Here is a 15,373-nt window from a genome sequence, read left to right on the forward strand (position 1 = left end):
TATGGATGAGTGGCATTGTGTCACAGGATGTATAGGTGTATGAGTACATATGAAGAGTGAGTGCATGTATGAATGACTGTATAGGACTGTTGGTGAATGAGTGGATGTGTATGTGGTTCTAAGAATTACTGAATAGGTTGTTGTAACTGATATTGGTATGTCCATTTTTTTAAAAATTTTAGTTTCCATTTTTGTATGTGTGTATCAAAGGTTAAATTAGGGTGAGAGGAGGTCTGCCACTCTATCACAAGGATGATGGCATCAGTGATGTCATCAGTGATGTCATTTGAGATGTCATCAGTGATGTCATGAGTGATGTCAGTGACCATGTCATGAGTGATGTAATATGTGACGTCATCAGCAGTGCATTGCGGGCGCGCAAGTTATAGTTAGCTGAACTAACTATAACGGGGGAATTTCAATGGTTTTTTACGAGTGAAATGTCCAGCTAACTATAACATGTGTGAAACCTTTGGTTTTTTCATTGAATTTCTAAGGTTTTTTAAGTGCTAATTCCTAACTATAACGTGTGTGAAACCCATGGTTTTTTCAGTGAATTTGCAAGGTTTTTTAAATGCTAATTCTTATATTTACCTTTTTTTTTTTTTTTTCAATTTTTTTTACATATTTTTATTTTAATTTTCTATCCTTTTTTAAAGACTATGGTTAAATTTTAAAAATTCTACAATATATTTTTTATTTTTTCCATTTTTTTAAACTAAACAGGTAAGATTTATTAGTATAACATGGTGGTTTTTTTTCCCCTTTTTTTTTTTTTTTTATTATTTTTTTAACGTGTGCGTACGGTAAGCGCACGTCTTGCTTTCATAACGTTAGATTTCTACGCTGTTTGCGTTCATTTACGCAATTTGCATAGACGTACGTCACGCGCGCGCAGCGCGTAACGCGTACGCTGCACGCGCATGTTACGCGGAAGTGAAGGGGCGTGCCTGTTTTGCGCATGCACGCGTGCGCGTGTCTTTTTTACGCGCATGCGTACTTTTGCCGTAAGTGCTCCGTAAGCGCACCGTAAGCGTAACGTACGCGCACGTTGGGTCATGTGATCAAGAAACAAGACTTTTGATTGGTTTTTACTACTTTCAGTTCTAGAACTCTCCTACACCACACCCATTCCCCTCATTTCTGCTTGTGATCCCTTAGGAGAAGGAGCTGGGCTGTCTTTGTGATACGATGGCAGAACAGCAGAGCTCTTCTGAGAGTGAGGCTAGCAGCACTACCTTGAGGCAGAGAAGGAGGAAACAAAAGAGCTCTTTCATATGGGAGTATTTTTCTTTTCCAGAGGACAAGAAACAGGTAAATGCACCCTTAGTGACTTGTAAGCTTTGTGGCCGTGTACTTTCAAGAGGGAATCCCAACAAGAAGTATTCCTTCGGGAATCACACCATGTTGAGACACCTTCAAGATGTACAAGGTAGGACATTTGCTCGACATACTGAAGGTAACCCTTCAGTAAGTCAACCAAGCACATCCACAGCAGCTCAGCCTGGTCCATCATCTGCAGTGCCGAGTCCATCTTCGGCAGGTCAGCTGAGCCCTTCATCTGTGGGGGGAGCATCTCCTTTTTCTCGTCCTCTGGAAATCAACCATCGGTTTTCGAGGGTTTTAGTTTGTTGCGCCACTTGTCATGATCTAATTGCTCATAGGGAGACCAGTGTTGCCCTAGTGAACAATTTAATAGATCAGCACATTTGTCGTAGAGACTAATATTCCCACTCTTTCTTTCCTCCGTCCCTGCATGAACACAACGGCTCTTTTAAGAGCCAACCTTACCTTTTAACTTTTTTTTATATATTTTTTACAACTTTTTTTTATTTATTTTTTATCGTACGCGTACGGTACGCGTAATTTTTTTTTTTTTTTTTAAAAACACTAAAAATCAATTATCACATTACAAGGTCCTTGAGAGACTACAATGATAAACTGAAAATGTGATTGTGGAGAAGTGGAAAAAAGGGAACATGAAATTGTTGACTTACCATACCCACTCAAAAAATTATTTATTAATAAAAATTTAATTTTTATTGCTTTAAAAATGGTTCAAGTTTTCGAAAATTTTCTATCTCAATCTGAAAAAAAGAAAAAAGTATTAATATTTAATAAAACATTTTATAATACAGTACACATATTTACATATTTTCCCCAAAAATATTTTTGCCTTTTTTTGCTGTTTTCAGAATATATTGCATTTCACTATAAATTGTGAAAGCAATTGCATTCATCATTTAACAGCGGGCAAAAAAAAAATAACAATCTCAAAGATTGTTTTAAAAAAGCCCAGAATCTCTTTTAACTTAAACATACCAGTATATAAATGCATAATATTCTTAAAAAATATCATCTAATATCAATACTTATTTCTTTAAAATACCGTCTGACATTTTTGTTTCAGAAGTATAATCCCAAAAATATTATATCTCAAATAACTCCACAATACATCTGGTTCCATTTCCTTTAGGCCAAATAGTAATTTTAAAATTCTTTTTTGATTAAATTTCCAATGGTAATCCAATAAAATTCTAAAGTTTAAATTGTACAGATCTCACCGATTCTCTGTAACATTTTGGTTTCTGAAAGATTAAATAATAATTAAATAAGTCCACAATACAATTGTTTACTTTTCCTCATGGCCAAATAGTAATTTAAAAAATCTTTTTTGAATAAATTTCCAATGGCAATCCAATAACATTCCAAAATTTAAATTGTGCAGATGTTACCGATTTTGTCTAAATTTTTGCTTTTCCAATGTTTCATTAAAAATTTAAAAAGTCCACATTACAATTGGTTACCTTTCCATTAGGCCAAATGATAATTTGAAAAATCATTTTTTTTGAAAATTCCAATGGTAATCCAATAAAATGGTAAAATTGTTTTGTACACATCTTGCCAAGTCTCTCTAAAATTTAGGTTTCAGGAAGATTAGATAGGAATTTGCTAAATCAAAAGGCAAACGTTGCTTGAAAATCAATTGGGAATCATTACACAGTGTCCAGCCTTTTTCACATTTAAGATAAACTGTGTAATGTCCAGAAGTAACAGTAGGTCCTTCATGGAAAATTATTGCAACTGTTACAAAAGTTTTTCCTGAAATTGATAATTGCTGTCCTGTAAACTTCTTTATTAAAGTATCTAATTTTGAACCATCAGCTTTACATCGTTGCATCATTAAAATTACATATTGTCCGTATTCCTTTAAAATTAACGTTGAATTTCAGATTTACACTCACTGCATTCCATGCTATGATTAGCATCTTTAACTAATTTAGCAAAAGTGACTGTTTTACTTTCTGGCAATGTTAAATAAATAAACCTTTCAGAATCAACATTAGAGCCACATATATTGTAACAGTTTTCACAACTATGTTCCCATTTATAAGAGAGACCAAACAAATTATCAATGGCAACCCCTTCTTCTTCCAGTACCTGAAGAAAAAACATCAAGAATTCCTGTGCGTCTTGCTGTACATTTTGAGAAAACTGTGTTCGTCCTGAACATACATCTAAAAGTTTTCTAATTTCAGTAGCACTTTCTATTTGAGTTTTATCATTACTCAGCTTTTGAAAAAGGAGACTCAACTCAGAACAGAATCTTTTTCCCTGATTTACTATTATCTGCTCTTGCACACTTTCCAGATAAAAAGCAACATTCAGCACTACATTAGCGTAGCAGTTGACACCAGAGCTATTTTCAAAATGACATCCTACAACCTATTCTTCATTTTCCTTTTTCTTTTTGCTTGCAATTACATCACTCCTCTTTTTTTTCCTCCTCTCTACATCTTCATTACAGATATTCTCATTTCTCCTTTTACGAGAAACTACACGTTTCTCCAACACAGGATACTGACCTAAATGAGGAGCATAGCTTCTTCTTAATCTATTATACTCCTTTACACAATTTGTATCAGCACTAACTTTTGAGTCATCAAAGTCTATCATGAATAAACCAGATAATGTTTTCACTCGTGACAAAGCTACATAAGCCATACCTTCTTTGAACACAGTTGAACCAATGTTCACAAAAGCACAATCTACAGTCAATCCTTGAGACTTGTGAATAGTTACAGCATATGCTAGAGAAAACGGAAACTGCTTCCTACGTACATATAAGTCTTTCACAAGCATGAAACGAACTGAACAACGACAAATATCTTTAACTTCTTCTATCTGATCAAATTTTATTTTTAAACATTCAATTCCATCTTTTTTCTGATAATTAATAAAACCCACAACTCTTCCCATAGCTCCATTAACTAAACCCTTTTCAACATCCAAATTTCTCCTTAAAAATACTCTACAGTTCATGCAAACATATAGATTTTTTTCTAATCCAGCTGTTTTGGAAATGTTCTTCTCTAGTGAATCCAATTTATTTTTCAGTGTGCCTGTTAATGTGATAGTAATTCTTCCATCTTCAATTTTGTCCACTGCTTCCAATTTCCTGATATCTTCCTTTTCCAATTTTAAAAGCTCCTCATTGAATATTGAGCATTCACGTAGAGTTGGCATTAAGCAGATGACACTTTTCTTTTCTGCAATGTTCTTGTATATCTTCTCTGCAACTATTTCTTCTTTTGGAAATAAATTATGTAGCAGCCGACTCTGTAATGCTTTTTTGCCAACTTCTGTGAGTAGTCCAATCCTGATATCTTTCAGAATACTTCCATATTCTTCATCGTTTGCTTGCCTCATATTAGTAGTAAGTTCCTTGTACTCAAAGAAGGACCAAATATTTGCATTACCAATGCTTCCCAATGACTTCTTTGTGTCTTCATGTGTCACAGTATTAAACACTGGTTGTCCTTTAACTGGAGTAAGCTGTAGAAGATCCCCAAATACAATGACATGTTTTCCACCAAATAACACGTCATAGTCTGTCCTTAGAATTTGCTGCATTCTTAAATGCACAAAGGCAAGCATTAAGTTTGATACCATGCTCACCTCATCAATAATGAGAACTTGCATCTTCTTCAATACTCTTGAAACTTCCAAGCATGCTTCTCCAGTTAGCTTGTTGTATTGTATTTTGTTCTCATGCTCCACTGGTAACATTAGCAAACGATGTAAGGTGATTCCTTTTATGTTATATGCTGCTAACCCAGTTGGAGCAGTAACCACACAAGACAAAGTAGAATCCGTTTTTTGCTGTAGGTAGCTTCTGATGACTTTTATTAGGAAACTTTTTCCAGTTCCAGCTTGTCCGCTTACATACATCCTGATTGGATGAAATGATGTGCATGAGCACTCTTTTTTTTCATGTAGAAATCCATGATCAATTTTGTTTCTGATCTCTTCATAAATTTGTTGCTGCTCTTCGTTCAGTTTTCTTTCCAAATTTTGTAAGTCTATAAATTCTTCTTGAGCTTGATTCATAGCCGTTTCCACTTCATTCATGGCTATTGATGCTTCATTTTCAACGATTGGTTGTCCTAGGGGATCTTGACTGAGTGTTCCTGAACTTTGGCTGTCCTGAGAAATGCCTCTAGCTACTTCTGCTGCAATTGTAGTTTCCTGTTCAATTTCTTCATTTAACATTTGCAGATAAGTTGTGAATGTATTGCATTGTATGCTGTCTTTGCAAGCATTAAATGAATCTTCATAGCTTTGAAATTCTCCCAGTAGTTCATCCTCTGTACGCCATGGTTTAAACAGCTGTAAAAGAGCCAAGTAGTAAAATTCCTTTTTGTCAGTAGTATCGCAACTCAGCTTCCGGTGATTTATCAAACTTCCTTTTGTTTGCTTCACCAAACATCCTTCCTCACCAATGACTTTATATTTTCCATTTTTGATGTCTTCTGCGGCTTTCCGTGAATAAATGTAGTTCTGCAGCACTTCATAGAGACACATGTTCTCCAGATGTTGACTTCTCTTGGGATAATATGTGTCCAACATGTTTGTTTTCAAAATATCTGTACTTTCTGGGTCATTCTCGGCCAAATATTCAATTTCTCCAACAGATTTCAGTACCCGATTTCTCATTGCTGCAAGGCCTAAACTTGCCCAAATTATTCTTCTTGATTTCGAGTAGAGACTTGCAGAAGATAACCTATCTGAACATTCGTAGGATCCAATTTCTCGATGCGATAACATCTTTAAACTGAAACTGTACAGCTTCTTACTGACAGTCTTCTCGTGAGAAATCTCTTCCCACATTTCCTTCAATTCCGTTTTCTCAGATTTAGTAATGTAAGACGTTACATATCGAGCAACAGCAATGGAATTGTCAGCTACATACTGTATATCCATGTTAGCATTCCACATGGATAAAATGACTGGGTTGTAGTCATTTATATTTTTTGATTCTTCTTTTCTTTTTAGGTTATAGGTATTCTTAGGTGATTTTCTTGTAATAGTATGTCTCACAGATGACATAAAACTGTTTACTCTTCCATTTGAAAGAACAGGTCTAGGAAATCCAAATCGACATTTAGTGTAGTATTTTTCTTTGCTCTTGTATTTCCGTCGACAGTATTTTCCACACCGATGACTTTGGAAACGTAAAACTTACTTTTTCTCTTCTGTGCTTTTTGGTATAGCACATGTTGCATATTCTTCAATGTAAGATAACACTGCTTCATCAGTATCTGTTCCAAACTTTGGGGCATCCTTGATCCACAACAGCATATGAATATGAAGAGCACCTCTTGCCTGGTACTCTTTTCTCCAAAAGAAATCCACTACTTCTCCAAGAGGTGGATTTTTTTTATTGCAGATGAAGGACATCATAGCCTCGAATCTATGATTGAAATATCTGCAAACATTAACCGGATCCAATGAGCACAGTTCTCCTGCTTTCTTGTATTCAATGTTTTTAATGTTTGAATTTGCCTCTCGTAGAAAATCCAGTAAATCATCCCAAGCGTACTCGGCACAGCTTAGGGTAAGGAACCATGTTGGTGTTCCTAAATTCCGTAACATGCATTTTAATTCACCATGGCGTTGGTACCAATATTCATTTGTCCCACGCTGACAAGCCATCAGATTGATCAGTTGTGTTTCCAAATGATCATCTCGGTGCTGCACTTTCTCCATAAAATCCTTAGCAGACACATTTTGTAAATGTACTCCACTTTTTAAAATGTGATTTACTGCATATGATAATGCAGACAAGTCGTTTTCAAATAAAAGATGGAACAAATAAGGAATACTTTGTCGAAATCTGGGATCTTCTGCATATAGTCTTGTAGTCCGATACTCAGAAGCTGGAATCTGTTCTGGACGTTCATCGTATCGTCCTCCTTTTCCTTTAGGAAACAGCTGGGGAAAACATCGAGCTTCCAAGCTCTCCTCCCATACACTCACGGGAGTTCCTTTTGCTTTCTTCATCTGAAACAGATCAATATTGTCTCCCATAGCTTCTTTTGAATGTAGAGGATGTATGCTAAAATGTTCATAAATTTCTTCTTCCTTTGACTTGTCCACTTTTTCAATTTGTCCAGTTGGTGTTTCTGTGTCTTCTTGTAAATCTTCTTCTTCTTCTTCTATATAAATTGATTCATACCATTTGTTATTCCTTTTCAAATACAAATTTACTCTTTGTACTTTCCGTACATCTACCAGCTCCTGCCAAATCTTCTTATTCTTTGTAGGTACACCATTAACCAGAATAACTAATGGTTCAGTTTCCAAAGTATCTGCATCAATAGTTTCCATATTTTTTTTCAAATCCAAGGGCAAATACACCACTCTACCTTTTAAACCTCTCAGTAAATCTGAAGGAGGTAATTTACCAGTTTTGGGCTCCATACGTACTATGGTCTGGAACGGATGAACACATTGAATAAGTATAGACTCATATGTATTTAATTCAGAAAGTTCGGCAGGAATAACATCCAATTCTAAATTATTATGTACAGCTCTGGTCGGCATTCTATTTTCCTCTAACTTGTTGTAACAGTATTTACAAATACGCTGATCTTCACCCAATTCAAAACAATTTTCTAGAAATATATATGTGACAAAATCTTTCCACTTATAATTATCTTCATTTTCACTCTTTCTGTAGAGATCAACATTCCTAGTTTGTTTTCTATAATGAGTTCTGCGGCAACAAATACAAGTAATATTTGGCCTTTCATTAGAGATTTTTTCAAATTTTGTTATGTGATCATTAATTGTCTTACTTACAGAGGGTTCTACATTCTCTTCCACTTCTTCCTCATTTACTGTGTCCTTTTCTGCACTGTTTTGTTCAGGACCAAAGTAACAAAACTGAATTTCATCAACAACCTTCTCTACATCTGATACCGATCCACGGAACAGAGCCCTATTCAATTCATCTAACTTTATTGCTGGACTTTTTGCAAAATACAACCGTCTCACAAACTTTCTCATTTCAGTATGATGAACAGCCAGCCTCCTAAAATGATGGAAAACACTATTACACACTTTTCTAGATAGACAAGCCAGAGAATGACCCTGCAAACCAGTATTCTCTCTCACTCTGCATGGATCTAGACTTTGAAGCACCTTAATCTTCTGTTTTACACTTTTTTTTACTATATTCTCTTAGAAACTCACGAAATTTATCAATAGATTCCTGACGCACAGTGCAAATACTACTACAATTCCAAGTGTACACTGGGGCTTTAGGACGTCTCCCCATAGCCTCATCCGCCATCACTTGTACCTCATCTCTTGGAACCATTATCTCCTTCTCCATTATGCAACCATTTTTCACTTCATAAGCACGACCTCTGGTGTCAACTGCATGCAGCAAACTATTACTTTGAAAATAACTCTTTTCATTAAAAAAAGGTTCACTACTTGAACTATGCATCCATTTTCCTAAAAACACTTTACAAAAGTTTGTTCTGTTCACTACTCTTTTCCTTTTGCTTTGTGATTTCAGTACATTAACCATTTTATCTAATGTACGCATCCTATTCAAAATTAAAATGAATAGTTTCCTTTTTAATTCTAATGCCTTTGCTGCAATGGCTTCAATTTCTTTTTTTCTCTTGTAATATTTTGCCTTTTGCTTATATTTCTTCACATCCTTTATCAAATTGGACATAACTCTTCTCTGAAACATTTTTCTACGTATCTCTTTAAACGCTGTTTTTCTGTTTAAGTTAATCTTTGTTGTTGCAGAAGGTATATTTGCATTAACTAAATTCTCAATTTTTTCCTGTTTTTTTCTATTGAAAACATTCTTTCCAGTACAGACATTTTGTACATTTTTCCTTTTTTTGAAGATGTTCTTTAAAAAATCTTTTTTCTGCTTACCAGAAGACTTATTCTTTTTCCCAACATGAGCATCTCCAACTAACTTAGGTCCTCCAGTTGTCTTCAAATATAAGTTTTTTTTGTGGTCTTTCTTTAGTCTGGATTTTGTAGGCATCTTAAATTTTGTTCACTGCTCTTCAGCAATATGTCCAAACTGCTTTTTTCAGACCAGCACCATGTGTAACCTGGGTGACTGACTACACTCCAGCAAGGGCAACCAGCCTTAGTGTTGCTGAATGTATTTGCATTACTGACTGAAACCTCAAACCCCACTCGGTTGTGAATACTGTGCATGATTCCACAGGATAAGCAGCTGGCTGTGTGCTAAGAGTCTGCTTCTGCATACAAAAAAATGGCTCCCCCTTTCCATCTAATGCAAATGTAAAATCACCAGAGCAATACGCAATAAATCTCTGCCTGTAATTCCTATTTGCACACAGAGTCATGTTTTCACATTAGTCACAAAACGAAATTTCTTTGCCAATTTGAAAGCACACTTACTACTCTTTTTTTTGGCTAGTGATAAATACTTTTACAGACTGACACATTATGAATCCACTTTTCAGATTCTGATAAAAGCACATGTCCAAACTGCTTTTTTCAGACCAGCACCATGTGTAACCTGGGTGACTGACTACACTCCAGCAAGGGCAACCAGCCTTAGTGTTGCTGAATGTATTTGCATTACTGACTGAAACTTCAAACCCCACTCGGTTGTGAATACTATGCATGATTCCACAGGATAAGCAGCTGGCTGTGTGCTAAGAGTCTGCTTCTGCATACAAAAAAATGGCTCCCCCTTTCCATCTAATGCAAATGTAAAATCACCAGAGCAATACGCAATAAATCTCTGCCTGTAATTCCTATTTGCACACAGAGTCATTTTTTCACATTAGTCACAAAACGAAATTTCTTTGCCAATTTGAAAGCACACTAACTACTCTTTTTTTTGGCAAGTGATAAACACTTTTACAGACTGACACATTATGAATCCACTTTTCAGATTCTGATAAAAGCACATGTCCAAACTGTTTTTTTCAGACCAGCACCATGTGTAACCTGGGTGACTGACTACACTCCAGCAAGGGCAACCAGCCTTAGTGATGCTGAATGTATTTGCATTACTGACTGAAACCTCAAACCCCACTCGGTTGTGAATACTGTGCATGATTCCACAGGATAAGCAGCTGGCTGTGTGCTAAGAGTCTGCTTCTGCATACAAAAAAATGGCTCCCCCTTTCCATCTAATGCAAATGTAAAATCACCAGAGCAATACGCAATAAATCTCTGCCTGTAATTCCTATTTGCACACAGAGTCATGTTTTCACATTAGTCACAAAACGAAATTTCTTTGCCAATTTGAAAGCACACTTACTACTCTTTTTTTTGGCAAGTGATAAACACTTTTACAGACTGACACATTATGAATCCACTTTTCAGATTCTGATAAAAGCACATGTCCAAACTGCTTTTTTCAGACCAGCACCATGTGTAACCTCACATTTAAATTTCTCCCAAAACAGAAAATAATAAACACAACTTCAACAAAAGGAATTCCAATTCTATTATTCATTTCTTAATTTACCATATACATCCCCTCTCAAACTCTAAACTCACCTTTAAAATTAGTTAGTTGTGAAAGAAATGTGGCACTCAAACAGCAGATTATCAGAGCCAGGATCTCTGTTCTTTACACCTCTCTCCTCTCAGCAGAACCAGATAATGGCAAACTTTCCCTCTCTTTTTCCACACATGTACATGTTAATTTCAAATCTCAGTGCTTCCCCCTTTTTTTCAAATGTAATCACACATTTCTATTAGTTGAAAACCAACCCTTTTCCAAAAGTACCCTTCCCCCAACTTGACTTCTGCCTAGTACCCTTCCCCCAACTTGACTTCTGCCTGCTACCATAGCAACAGCTCATGGAACACTGCTGTGTGGAGTTAGGTCAGAAGTTCACCAAACAATGTTTCAATTCCACAGAGCAAGAGTGCTTGACTTTTCAAACCTAACAGCAAATCCATAGTACTGTTCTTTGGTAACACATTTTTCTGTACCAATACAAAACATGCTTCTATTAATTTACACATACAGCCTAGTTTTTATTCTAGAATGGTATGAAACAGCCAATCAGTTCTTTTTTTAATAAAAAAAATATGTATGCCTCCATTTCCAAACTGTCTTTCATTTCTTTTTACCATTCTACTGAATTACACCTCCTGAGTGCATCCAGTTCTCCTTTGAAGATGTTCACAGTGTGGATTGTAGGGCACAGCTATGTCTTCTGGAGTGAAAAGTATGCAGAGAAAACAGATATGGTGAGAGACCTTGCTTTGCCAAATGTAGACATTAAATGGATTGGTCAGAGAGGGTTAAAGTGGCACCAATTGATGCCATTGGTGAAATCCTTCATGCAAATCCAACACCCTGACCTCATAATAGTGCACTGTGGTGGCAATGACCTAGGCACTTTGACTGGGGTAGGTCTGGAAATGCTTATGAAGGACACCTTTGCACAACTGTTTTCACTTTTCCCTAAAACTGCCTTTGTGTTTCTAACATATGCCAAAGGCAAAAATGGAATTGGTCCAATCATTTTTGTCCGCAGATTGACAAAGCAAGAAAGCACGTCAACAAATCTGTTTCTGCTTTCCTCCGTGACTATGGTATGGGTTCCATTTACCACAACAACTTGCGTTACGACATGCAAGACATTTATAGAGGAGATGGTGTACACTTCACTGATGAAGGGAACAGAGTCTTCCTCTTGAACCTTAGACTCTGCATCGGTACTTACTTGTAGGTACCAATAAAAAATCACTTCATAAACACAACGGCTCTTTTTAGAGCCCGCTAATATCTAAACACTTAAATCTGCATTTCATTTCTTTTTTTTTCTTTTTTTTTACCGTACGCGTACGGTGAGCTTACCGTACGCGTACCCCGCGATTTTTTTTTAAAATCAATAAATGTTTTCTTTGTACTTTTCTGTCCTTCTTTGACCCCCTTATAAATGTTATGGGGTCTGTAACTCTCTTCCTTGCCCCCTTTTCAAGATATCACCCTTTTTTACCGGAGTGAAATACACAAAATGGCGGCCGCCGCTTCCTGGTTTCGACCGATTCGAATGTTTACTAAGATCTAAGAGCCAATCAGAATCGCGCTCGCGCACGTCACCGTACGCGTACGGTAAGCGCACCGTAAGCGCACCGTAAGCTGGCTCAGATATATATATTGATTTAAAGGCTATTTTCTCTGAATCTACTGAACAGATTTACACCTAACCTACAAAAGGCACTTCCTTGACCTGAGGACTACCTCTCTGCCAAATTTCATTAAATTCTGTTCAGCCGTTCGGGCTGTAGCTGTGTCTAAAGGTCCTATGGAAAAATGCATGGGAAAAACGCGTTTTGGGACCCCCTTTTATCTCAGCCCCCGCTTGACGAATCCCCCCGAGACTTTCAGGGTAGGAGCGGAGCGTAGCGCCCCACCTATTTTGAAAAATTCGCGAGGATTCGTCGACCGGCGCCAAAGTTATTCAAAATAGAATGTTGCGGATTTCCTATGGAAACGTGGTCCTAACTATAACTACCTACTGGCGACCACCAGTAGGTAATATGTGTATGTATGTATGTGTATATATATTACCTACTGGTGATCACCAGTAGGTAGATATAGTTAGGACCTTGTTTCTATTCAAAACATTTTTTTTCTTTTGCCAATATATTTGGCGTCGTTTGACAAATCTTCACGAGATTTTCAAAATGAATGGGGTGATCAGTTCAGCTCCTGTATTGAAAGCTCTGAGGTGATTTGTCAAGCGGGGCATTTTCTCAATGTTAATTTCCATAGGAAACTTTAGACACAGCTACAGCCCGAACTGCTGAACAGAATTACACCAAATTTGGCAAAAAGGTAGCTCTTGGTTCAGAAAAGCCCTCTTTTTGTTAAATGGTTAAATCCATTCAGTAGTTCAAAATTGTGGTAAATCTCTCAGACTGTAAGTTAACTGCTCATCAATTGGAAGTTTTATCATTAGGGTTGTCTTTTTGTCCTACATCTAATTTCAATTACACGCAAAGCCGTATCGACCTTTTTCATTTTATGAGAAAGTTAAAATTGAAAAAATGGCATGCTTTGAAGAGTCCGCGATTTAGCACAGGCAACTGGGCTAAACCCACTACTTTAACGATAAGTGATGTAGAAGTATTGCACACCATGCATGAGTTAGAAGGAGATGTCAGTTTTATAAATGACCCTGTTTTGAATCTGATGAATGATGATATCGATATGAGTATGGGTTGTAAAAGTGGATTTAAAAGAACAATCTGTATATATGCCTCAATAAGTCAGTGATGCCATGGACAAGTTATAACAGGGCATGATTAACGAGCTCAGTAGAATTGGGGAAAATAAATGACCATTTGTTGCTAACAATTTGAAGAAAGTACATATTGACGCTAGTAAAGAACTGCAAAGTAATAATGATATTGTCATAAAGAAATCTGACAAGCGTGGTAATGTGGTGGTGTGGCCCTTGTAAATGTACTTGAATGAAGGATATAGACAATTAAGTGATTCTGATAGATACGAAGAATCCTCAAACCAACGTTATGAGGAAGCTAATATCTAAAATATCTAGAAAAACTGATAGACGGGAGAGACAAGAGTATTTTAGAATGGGACTAATAACAGTTTCTGACATGTCAATTTCCTAAAATACCAGCATTATATTTGTTACGAAAATTGCAAAAAGACTTGAGTAATGCTCCAGGTAGACCAATCGTCTTATCCAGAGGTAGTGTGCTCAAAAACACTTCAAAATATGTTGATTATTTTTTAAAGCCTTTCGTACAAGCTCTCCCTTCTTACATTAAAGATACGTGTGATTTTATAAGGCTAATAAATTATATCACTTGGAATGAGAACTATCTATTAATGTGCTTGGATGTCAATAGTTTATACACATGCATTCCTCATGAATTAGGAATTTCAGCAAGCAGAAACTTTTTGAGACCTAGATCTCTCTCCTACCACTTTCACACAGAAATGCTTTTAGATATGATGTCCACCTGCCTCTTTAACAACTTTTTCATTTTCAATAAGCAACTATGCAGACAAACCCAAGGGACAGGGATGGGGACTTGCTTCACGCCCAGCTTTGTAGGTCCGTAACTGGTCTGGTGACAGGAGCAGGTTGTCAGTATCATCAGTCAATTTGACAACCACGTCGTCCTTTGGGTATGATACATCGATGATATTTTTTGTATATGAAAGGAAAATCAAGAACAGGCCCATGACTTCTTTAATATCCTTAATGACAATTCACTTGACATTTGCTAGCTTAATACATGGAACTACAATAGATTTTTTAGATCTGAGATTAGAGGTCAGGGATAATAAACTCATGAGCCAGTTGTTCCGCAAGAAAACAACAGGCAACAGTTTACTGCATGCAGACAGTTGTCACCCGAAAAATGTAATTCAAAGTATCCCTTTGGGGGGAACTTTTAAGAGCTACGCGTAATTGCAGTACAGATGAGGGATTCGAACAAGAAAAGACCATCATGATTAAGAGATTCTCTGAAAGAGGTTACAGTAAAAAGACCATCAAGCAAGCGTTTTTTAAGGATGATAAGTACAAACGGGCTGAGTTACTATTACCTAAAACACATATAGAGAAAGAGGAACAACGAATTAGGTTTATAACTTCTTGTCATAATCAAGTCTGGAAGGTAAAACACGGTTTAAGGAAGTTCTGGGAGGTTCTTAAAACAGATCCAAATTTAGAAAAGATAGTTAGAGATAATCCCTCAGTGACTTTTAAAATAGCAAGATCTTTAAATGACATTTTAAGCCACAGCATGGTTAACACTAGCAGTGATACAAATAGCATTCAAGGTTTTTTTTACTGGTAACAGCTGTAAAGCCTGCTAATACAGTTCTAGTTCTAAAACAACTATGTTTGTAGTAAATCAACAATCTTACAAGATCACCAAACAACTCACATATAACACTGATTATGTAGTCTATGCTCTTAGCTGTCCATGTAACATGTTTCACGTTGGCACTGCAGCACAATCCACAAAGCAAAAATGTGTTCTTGAACATATGAGGGTAATTAAA

This window comes from Triturus cristatus, chromosome 5_1 (genome assembly GCF_964204655.1).
Source record: "Triturus cristatus chromosome 5_1, aTriCri1.1, whole genome shotgun sequence".
Lineage (NCBI taxonomy): Eukaryota > Metazoa > Chordata > Amphibia > Caudata > Salamandridae > Triturus > Triturus cristatus.